At 37.1% G+C, this 10,892-nt stretch overlaps 1 protein-coding gene across 1 annotated transcript in view; it reads left to right on the top strand.

Moving 5' to 3' along the window:
* The window catches only part of ASXL2 (ASXL transcriptional regulator 2), a 138,177-nt gene that overhangs the window by 2,939 nt on the left and 124,346 nt on the right, over positions 1 to 10,892 (top strand). The gene's annotated exons all lie outside the window — the stretch shown is intronic.

Genomic DNA, 10,892 nt, shown 5'->3' with positions numbered 1-10,892 from the left:
CCAGACTGTTCTCCATAGTGGCTGTATCAATTTACATTCCCACCAACAGTGCAAGAGGGTTCCCTTTTCTCCACACCCTCTCCAGCATTTATTGTTTGTAGATTTTTTGATGATGGCCATTCTGGAACACTCTACTCTTTTTTGTTTGTTTTACCATCTATAAAGTGAAGGATTAAAGTAAACCTCAGTGTTGAAAAGGTTTCTGTTTGTAGGAGGAATAGGTAGAAGTAAATGTGAAAGGAATAGACAAAAGTAAATCTTTGAATATTTTCAGATGCAGAATAATGAGATCAGAAAATTAGCGGTTTGACAAACGTAAAGTTTAACTTTGACCTAAATTAGGAAACTGTGTATATTTATAAGATCAAGAGGACCAGGCGAAGTAAGTCTTAAACTTATTTCGTAGGCATTAAGGTCAGATGTTCTAGAAACAGTTTCAAAAAGGATATATTAAAATTATTTACTGAGTATAGGCAGTATCTGCTTCTTATTTCATTGTGTTCTTGGTACCTGCATTGTAGAGCTATCCTGTTTTAGGGAGCATTATTAAAATGGGCTTGTATTCCTGACCAATGATATAGCAACAGATAAATAAAATTATTCATTCAATAATATATATGTATATATACATACATGATTTGGGGTGTTGTGTGTATGTGAGAGAGCTATACAAATTGATATAAGATTGCTATGAACCATCTGAAAAAGCAAAATAAGATTCATAATTATTATATAATTATAAAATTATGCCAAAAGGCTGATTAAATGTAGAGTGTAGACTGGTTCCAGTAACTAAGGACACCAGACAGAGAAATAATGGGGTTGAGATTCAACTGAACTTGAATGCTCATTCACATTCACTACACTGGCTTGTGTCCCTACTGATCTTACATTTGTCTCATATAAATACACTAGTTATAAAAAGCATTATTCAAGTATTTAATTAACAGTCTTACATGTTTTACATTTTATTATTATTATTTTTTAATTTTTGGTAGTGCCCCACGGCTTGCAGGATCTCAGTTTCCCAACCAGGGACTGAACCCAGGCCATGGCAGTGAAATCCTGGAATCCTAACCACTAGGCCACCAGGGAACTCCCATTACATGTTTTAAATTTTAAAGGTGGCAGTGATGGTGGTGATGAAGTGATTTGGATGAGAGATCTGTAGTATAGTGTTTGGTGCAATTTAAATAGAAAAATTTGTAGTAAGCCAGAGATTTTGAGAACCATTACATTGACTTTAGAACTATTACATTGACTTTAGAACTATGTTCAAAGTTCTGCTCATTCTTTTTAAAAAAACAAAACATTGTATCATGTAAACATTTGGTGACATCCCTGAGGAATTCAGCTGTTTTTGCAAAGCAGAGGTTTCGAAATAGTATAATCTTGATGATATCATTTTCTTTTTGATTTTTCCCTTGTCACCCACCACAACCAGGGCAGCATTAAAAGGGAAAAAATGTCCTTTTAGGACAAGTTTGTTGTGATTGCAGATGCAAGGGGCAGAGAGGCAGACCTTAGAGATTGCACTAGAGGTACCTTTGCGTATCTTTGGGGAGTGAGGTGGTCAAAGTATAAGTGAAGTATGGGTGTTAGAGATGAGGAGCACAGCAGATCTTTAGCATGTGGTTTGTAGACTTGAAGAAAAAGTGGTTTGTTTTTATGTTTGTATTTCTATGTAGACTTCACTTAGTGGTTAATACTATTTTGAAAGCACATAGGTTTTTATGTTATTTACCTAAAGTCATTTAACTTTAGGGAATAAGTTGGAAAATAGAAAGTTTCTATTAAAGGAGTAACTCTCATATGCTAATTAGTTTTATGGAGGAAGTATTGAAAACAAAAGAATTACTTAAAAGTAAAATGATAAAATATATGTAATGATTAGAAACAAAAACATCTGAAAATACACTTTAAAAGAAACAGACGTATTAACTGAGAAATTTTCAGTACTCTTAATCTTTACCATGAGTAATTTTCTTCTGCTAGGAGTATGGCCGGGCCTGGTAGTATCTTCTTGGATCTATATTGACTAGGCCAGAGTCCTTGTATGTCTGTATTTGTATTATATTTATAGTTGTATTAGAATCTCCAGGAGAGAGTGTGCATCTTGGAAAAACATATTAAAGATATCTATTCTTTTTTAACGTTTGTTTGTTTGTTTATTTATTTATTTATTTTTGGCTGCATTGGGTCTTCGTTGCTGCCCACAGGCTTTCTCTAGTTGCAGCGAGTGGAGGCTACTCTTCGTTGTGGTGTGAGGGCTTCTTATTGGGGTGGCTTCTTTTGTTGTGGAGCACGGGCTCTAGGCGCGTGGGCTTCAGTAGTTGTGGCACATGGGCTCAGTAGTTGTGGCTCGCGGGCTCAAGAGCGCAAGCTCAGTAGTTGTGGTGCACGGGCTTAGTTGCTCAGCAGCACGTGGGATCTTCCCGGACCAGGGATGGAACCTGTGTCCCCTGCATTGGCAGGCAGACTCTTAACCACTGCACCACCAGGGGAGCCCCTACGTTATTTTTAATTTCAGCTTTATTGAGGTATAATTGACATAAAATTGTAAGAGATACATTTATGAAATTGCTATCTGCAGGTCTGTTTGTGCTCAGTGATTTGATGTAACATTCTTTGCTTGAGCGATTTTCATTCTTGCCTTAATGTTGAAGTAAAGTTCCCCTGTGTTTTGCTCTTGAATTTTGTATTATTTTCGGTTCATCTTTCCTTCTGTCCTGTTCTCATGATCTTGTCTTGAAAGCCCAGAAACTAAGGAAAAGGAAGGGGAAAAAATCTTTTTTGAACACATATTTCTGTGAGAGGTGCTGCTGCTGCATCTCCTAGAATTATGACAGGAGCTGAGAAAATGATGTCAGATTTGCAGAAGTCCTTGCTGTTTCCTCATCCACAAAATCTACTTTTAAAAGGCTGTGCAATTTTGCTGTTGGTGAAAGGGCATTGTATTTTCACTACAGAAGCTGTCTGGAAGGAGGCCACTCTGTGTGGAAGATATAACTACAGGGAACTGATCAGTAAGGTTTGTTAAAACCTGCTCTCTTTGTCCTTTTTACAAAAGCCTCTGAATGTCCCTCTAGTTCTGTTTTCTTTCTTTCCATATCTCATAGAGGCCATCCTCATAGTTTATAGTATTTAATGTTGTACAATTTAGTATTTTTAGTATAGTTTGATTTATCATGTTTTTAGTGTTTTTTAAAAGGTTATTGAATATACTTAGTTTTAGAACTCTTTAGATATGACTTAAAAACAGTAGTGTTTAAATTGAGTTACTGTTACAGTTATAGAGGCTCATTTTAAAAAAAGTAGAACAGCAGTAGGTAGAGAGTTAGTCTTGGATGAGTCACTATACTGAAAATAGGGATTAAGTGAAAGTCTGCATACACAAATATTGAAAATCATTTAGTTACCAAATTATAATTATAGTTGATAGTTTGAATACAGCTTTCTGGACTTTTAAACTTGTATGTAGAAATATATATAAACATGTATACCTGTCTGTATTTTGTATACAGTTCTTCAATTTGCATTGCCACTACTTATGTATCCGTTTCATTCTTCTTAATGATTTCTTAATATTCCATTGTTTTCAGATGTACCGTCATTTAAAAGTCATTTATAGTTTTTTTTTTTCCCCTTTTGTAACATACTTCAGTATATATATCTGGGCGTATGTGTATGTACAGTTGTGTGAATGGAATAGTTAAGATAAAGAATTTGTGAACTTGAGTTAGTGGCAGTTTATATTCCCCTCCAAAATTTTGAAGGTTCTTGTTTTTTCCCACCTTTCTCTGTTATCCAAGAAATCTATCACTCTTTGCCATTTTGATATATTAACAAAGCATTTCTTTTGTTATTTTGTTCAGTAGAATTTGATGGAAGTGTCCTATATCTGTGCTGTCCAGTGCACTAGCCACTAGTCACATGTGGCCATTGAGCACTTGAAATGAGGCTAGTTTGACTGAGGAACTGAATTTTGAATTTTATTTAATTTTAATTCATTTAAGCTTAAATAACCACATTTGTTTAGTGGCTACTATTATAGCGTAACTTCCTACGCTTATTGACTGTTTGTATATTTTTCAGTAAACTTGTCTATTCAGATCTTTTGCACTTTTTTTTTTTGCTTCCTGGTCGTTTTTATACTGATTTCTAAGAGTGCTTTGTAGGTTAAGGAAACTGGCCCTTTGTCATATGTGTCACAGATCTGTTTCCCATTTTTGGCTTTTGACTTGATTTATGCAGTTTTTTTTTATTCTGCCAGACATTTTTTATGTTTTTTTAAAAATTTATTTATTTATGGCTGTGTTGGGTCTGTTGCTGTGCGCAGGCTTTCTCTAGTTGCAGAGATCGGGGGCTGCTCTTCGTTGTGGTGCACAGGCTTCTCATTGTGGTGGCTTCTCTTGTTGCGGAGCACAGGCTCGAGGCGTGTGGGCTTCAATAGTTGTGGCATGCAGGCTCAGCAGTTGTGGCTCGCGAGCTCTAGAGCACAGGCTCAGTAGTTGTGGCACACAGGCTTAGTTGTTCTGCGGCATGTGGGATCTTCCCAGACCAGGGCTCGAACCCGTGTCCCCTGCATTGGCAGGCAGATTCTTAACCACTGCGCCACCAGGGAAACCCGACATTTTTTCTGTTAATGTAAATAAATTTACCAATCTTTACCTTTCGTGCTTTTCTAGGTTTTGAGTCCTATTAAGAAAAGCTTTCTCAAAGATTATAAGTTGAGTGCTTTTAAAGAAAATGGTTAGCCATGAAGGTATATCTTCCCCAAATAAAATACATATTTTATTGTGGACAAGTAGGAGGAAATTCAGTTTATATATGTTAGTAAGTCTGTGCTCCTTGAAGGCAGAGACTTTTAAATGTTTCTACCTGCAGAGCTTAACTTGTTTTCTTGTACATGAGTGCTAAATCTTAGTTCACCTTTTTTTATTGGAGATAAAAGAGAAGACACTGTTCTCACATTCAAGAGAGCACAATTTGAGTAAAATTAGTCAACTATATTAAATATTGTTTGCCAGGAAAACCTGTTGAACATCTTTTTTGTGAAAAAAAGAAAGAAAGTTATTTCAAGACACACCAAGGTATTTGCCTCCCAAGACCCTTTTGAATTACATTTGGACATAGGGAAGTTTCTGTGATAATTCTTACTTCTGACCTTGCTTGACAAAAACTAAAATAGGTTAATGGTAAATACAGATGTACTTAGTCCTGGGCATCAAGGGACGTTGTGAACCTTATTAATTATAGCGTCTTCTCAGTAATTTGATCTATCTTTTAGTAAAAAATTATGTTGTGAAAGACTTTTCATTTGAAAATTCTTTGGCTGCTGACATTTAGCAGTTGATACTACATTTAGAATGGGCTTTCATTGGAGTTCACAGCTTGGGATGGCCCACATCATCTTGAATCTTTAACCCACTGATGTCTGAATTATTCAGTAGCTGGTTTAGCCATATTCAGTTTCAAATAAAGTGCTTAATGGTGTTAGTGACTTATTCTAACTAGTAACATAAAAATTTAAATGTGTTGCTATTGATTTATAGTGATTAGTTTCCTATATGATTTGAGTGGTTCTGACAAATTTTGTAAGTTTAAATGGATGGTACCCATGAAATGGGTTGATATTTTAGGAAAGGTTTTCTCTTTTACATTGTTTGTGTGTGGGGGAGAGAGAGAGAGGGAGAAGGAAGATGTCAAAAAAGAGATGGATTACAAGATAAAGATAATAGAAGAACACTTTTCATGTATATCATTAATCACCTATGAAAGACATAATGAGGAATATAGGACTATTTTTTTTGGCTGAGCCGTGCAGCCTGAGGGACCTTAGTTCCCCGACCAGGGTTCGAACCCGTGCCCCCTGCATTGGGAGCACGGAGTCTTAACCACTGGACCACCAGGGAAGTCCCAGGACTTTTTTTGTGTGTGTGTATGGTACGCGGGCCTCTCACTGTTGTGGCCTCTCCCGTTGCAGAGCACAGGCTCCGACGCGCAGGCTCAGCGGCCATGGCTCACAGGCCTAGCCGCTCCGCGGCATGTGGGATCTACCCGAACCGGGGCACGAACCCGTGTCCCCTGCATCGGCAGGCGGATTCTCAACCACTGCACCACCAGGGAAGCCCCCAGGACTATTTTTAATAGCAACTTGGTAATAACCTTAACAATCTGGATCTGATCTTGGCTCTTTAATTTATTGAGTTTATTGTGTCAGCTTGAACAAGTTATTTAAACCAGTGCTCAAACACTAATTTGTAAAAGAATCATCTGGGGAGCTTATTAATGTAGATTATTATTTAGTAGTTCTGCAGTGTAGCCAGAGATTCTGCATTTGTAACAAGTTCACAGGTGATGCTGGTGGTTTGGTCTAAGAGCCACATTTGGAGTTGTAGGGATTACACTAAGCGTTCTCAATTTCCCCAAACTGTAAAATAGAGATAATAATAGAATTTACCATTTGGAGTGTTAGGTGATTAGGCTAGAATGTGTGAAAAGTTCTTTGTACAATGCCTAGTATGTTGTAAGCACTGTTTGTTAATATTACTGAAAAATTAGTAAATGTAGATCATTTTATGTTTCTGAGTGGGAAAACTAAATATTGTAAAGATGTTATTTCTTAGCACATGGGTGCAGAAGTTTGAAACAGTTCTAATGAAAAGCCTTCTAACCTCAGGGACCCCATTTGCCCCTTGTTTCCCAAGGTCAATGTGGAATCACACAGAGACCTAAACTAGCTATGGACAAGTTTGGGAACCCACTGAAAGATCCATCTCATGCTTTAGGAGATTCTGTCCCAAATCTCACTCTCTTGACTTATACTTTGTGAACTGCTGTGGAGAAGGGCATGTGGCAAGGAATGGCAGGCAGCCTCTGGTTGCTGAATGGCTCCTGGCCAAAAGTCAGCAAGAAAACAGAAAGGGACTAAAACCTGCCAACAAGTAAGCTTCGTGGTAAGCTTGGAAAAGAATACAAGCCCAAGCCTCAGATAAGTTCACAGTCCCAGCTGTCACTTCAGTTTCAGCTCAGTGAGACCCTAAGCAGAAGACCCTGTTAACCATGCCCAGAATCCTGACACAGAGAACTGTGAGATAACTTTGTATGGTTTTCACCTTTTATAATAAAATATAATCAAAAAATAAATTTGTGTTGTTGAGGCTGTATAATAGCAAACTAAAAGTATTACTGAAATTTGGTGGAGGAGGGAACATGGTAAGGTTGGTCTCAGGGAGGGTTTGGCCTAGGTATTCAGGCGTGAATATGGATAAGGGTATTCCAGGCAGAAGAAAGGCTGAAAAAATGCAGCATATGTTTTATGCATGCTATTTACCTTTGAGTATTGTGAAGTGTAGTAAAAGAAAAGGCCAGAAAAGGTAAGCTGGGACTAAAATGTTGTAAGTTGTACAAATTGGGCAGACAAATATTTTTATTCTAGGAGTTGAGAGAGTTTTTATGCAGGCAATAACATCTGTGTTTTGGGCCATTTGTGGGGTGTATTGTAGAGAGCTGAAGAATCTAGCTATGGAGAGGTTATAGAGTGAGGCTCTCTTGAGTTAGAAGGATGGGTGGGGGGTATACATTTTATTTTTCTCATTTTATACCTATTCTCTGTACATCTATCCCACTTACAGGTCTCCAACAGAAGCCTATACTTAAGTTCTGCCAGTCTCCTGAAGTTTTCATAAATACAGGAGGCTCTGGAATGCTCTTCAACACAACAGAATTGTATGATTCTTGAGAGGAAGAAAAAAAGTAAATTCTTTCCCCAGTTATTCTAGCTCTTGTTGAGTTTTCTTTTCTCTGAATTCTCATGCCACTGTTCTTTCCATTCTACTATCCTATGTGCCGCTGGTCTTCAGGTTTGTTGAGGTGGTAGAATCAATCAGGAATCTGTGTTGCACAACTCCAGGGGGAACCATTCATATTTACATATTGTATTTATGTGAATATTGCTTCCTGGAGTTGTGCACCACAGTGGCTCTGGGTTCCATGATGCTTTTTGTGAAAACATCATTAAATATTTGTGACAGCACCATTAAATATTGGTATATTTATTTCTGATAAAAGGTAAGAATAGTTTTGCCAGGAGAAAACCTATTACAAGTTTGTGATAGGAAAGTCACAACTTGAGAACAGATGGGTGGGCGGCAAGAAGGGCATCTTTTCCAATCTTTCATTTAGTATTGGATTTGCTTCATGTGTATTTCCCAGGTCTGTTTCCTGGCAGACGAGAGGTGGTAGCAAATGACAAAGGTTTAATGAAAATGTTTCCTATTAGCTGTATATTTTTTGTGAACACTTATTACCAGGTTGAGAAAGTTCCCTTTTATTTCTAGTTTGCTGAGAGTTTTTGTCATGAATGGATGTTGAATTTTGTCAAATGCTTTTTCTGAATCAATTGCTTTTCTTTTTAGACTTTTAATATGGTAGATTACATGGATTTTCAAATTTTGAATTGGCCTTGCATTCCTGGGGAAAGAAACCTCACTTGGTTGTGGTGTATTACACTTTTTATACATTGCCAGATTGGATTTGTTGAGGACCTTTATGGTTATGTTCATGAGGGATATTAATTTGTAGTTTTCTTCTGTTGCCTCTGTCTGGCTTTGGTATCAGTATAGTGCTGATCTCATAAAAAAGGAAGTCTTCCTTCCTATTCTATTTCCTGAAAGAGATTATAGTTGATCATCACTATTCGTGGATTCAGTACAGTTGACCCTTGAACAACTCAGGTGTTAGGGGCACCAACCCTCTGCACAGTCAAAAATCCTTCAGTAATTTTTAGACGGCCCTCCATATGAGCGGTTCTTCCATATCCATGGTTCCTCATCCATAGGTTCAACCCCCTTGAATCGTGTAGTACTGTAGTATTTACTGTTGAAAAAATTCCACATATAAGTGGACCTGTGCAGTTAAACCTGTGTTGTTCGAGGGGCAAGTGTATTTGTGAACTCACCTGCTAGCGAAAATATACTCCTAACCCCAGACAGTACTCGGCACTTTTGCTCTTTTGTCCATTCATGGACATTTGCTGAGTGGCAAAACATTTGTCACCTGACACTGAGGTCTCTGCTGAAGTCGAACAAGGTGATCTTCTGCCTTTTCATTTCAGCTCTCATAGTGAAAATGTGTCCTTTTTGTGGTCTATTCAGTGCAATGGTGTTTGCATTTTTGTGCTTTTTGTTGGTGCTCTCACTATTTAAAATGGCTCCCAAGTATAGTACTGAAGTGCTGTCTAGTCTTCTTAAGTGCAAGAAAGCTGTGATATGCCTTATGGAGAAAATACCTGTGTTAGATAAACTTAGTTTAGGCATGACGTACAGTGCTTTTGGCCGTGAGTTCAAAGTCAGTGAGTTAATAGTATGTATTAAATATCTTTAAACAGAAACACACATAAAGACAAGGTTATGTATTGATCAGTTGACAAAAATAAAGACCAGAGGCTTGCAGGAACCTAACTCTGTATTTCATCTAGGAGCAGTGCTTCAGTTATTTGCTAATTTAGTGTTCATGGTGACTTTATAGACCATAACTATTGTGAATAATGAGAATGGACTGTATGTAGAACTGGTGTTATTTCTTCTTTAAATGTTTGATAGAGTTCACCAGTAAAAAACATTCTGGGGTCTGGAGATTTCTTTTGTGGAAGGCTTTTAACTATGAATTCAATTTCTTGTATAATTGTAGAGCTATTCAGGTTATCTGTGTCTTCTTGGCTAAATTTGAGTAGTTAGTGGTTTTCCAGGAATTGGTCCATTTTGTTTAAGTTGTTGAGTTTATGTCTGTAGTTTGTAGTATTCCCTTATCGTCATAGAGTCTGTAGTAATATATCCTCTCTTTATTCTTGATAACTGGTAATTTGTCTTTTCCCATTTTTTTCCGCTAGAGATTTATCAGTTTTTTTTTAATCAATTGAAAGAACGAGCTTTTGGTTTCATTAATTTTTCTCTCTTTTTCTATTTTCACTCTTATTGATATTTACTATCTTTATTATTATTAATGGTCACTTTTAATTCTCCCCTCCTACCAGCCTCTGGTAACCAATAATCTACTTTCTGTGTCTGGGTTTGCCTATTCTGGACAGTTCATGTAAATGGAGTCATACAGCATGTGGCCTTTTGTGTATGGCTTCTTTCACTTAGCATAATGTTTTCAAAATTCATCCATATTGTAGCATGTATCCTTTTTATGGCTGAATAATATTCCATCATATGGATATACCACCTTTTATTCTCTTCATCAGTTGATGGATATTTGGATTGTTTGTACTTTCTGGCTGTTATGAATAATGGTGCCATGAACATTTCGTGTACAACTTTTTGTGTCAACATATGTTTAATTCTTTTTGGTATATTGGAGTGGCATTGCTAGGCCATATGTTAACTCTGTGTTTAACTTTCTGAGGAATTACTGAACTGTTTACCATATCAGCTGAACAGTTTTACAGCACTACCAGCAATGTTTGAGGGTTCTAATTTCTCCTTGCCAACACTTTCTGTTTTCCTTTTTTTTCCCTAAAATGATTATATCCGTTCTAGGGGATGCAAACTGTATTTTCCTAATGAATAATGATATTGAGCATCTTTTCATGTACTTACTGGCCATTTGTATATTTTTTTTTGAGAAATATCTATTCATATCCTTTGCCCATTTAAAAATTGGATTATTTGTCTTTTTGCTGATTTCTAAGAATTCTTTATATACTGTATACAAGTCCCTTATCAGACACATTATTTGCAAATTTTTTTCCATTCTGTGGGTTGTTCTTTCACTTTCTTGATTTGTCCTTTGGCACCAAATTTTTTTTTTTTTTTTGCGGTATGCGGGCCTCTCACTGCTGTGACCTCTCCCCTTGCGGGGCACAGGCTCCGGACGCGCAGGCTCAG

Source organism: Physeter macrocephalus, chromosome 12 (assembly GCF_002837175.3).
Source record: "Physeter macrocephalus isolate SW-GA chromosome 12, ASM283717v5, whole genome shotgun sequence".
NCBI classification, from domain to species: domain Eukaryota; kingdom Metazoa; phylum Chordata; class Mammalia; order Artiodactyla; family Physeteridae; genus Physeter; species Physeter macrocephalus.
The sequence above is the reverse complement of the archived record's forward strand: the minus strand, read 5'-3'. Positions and strand labels throughout refer to the sequence as shown.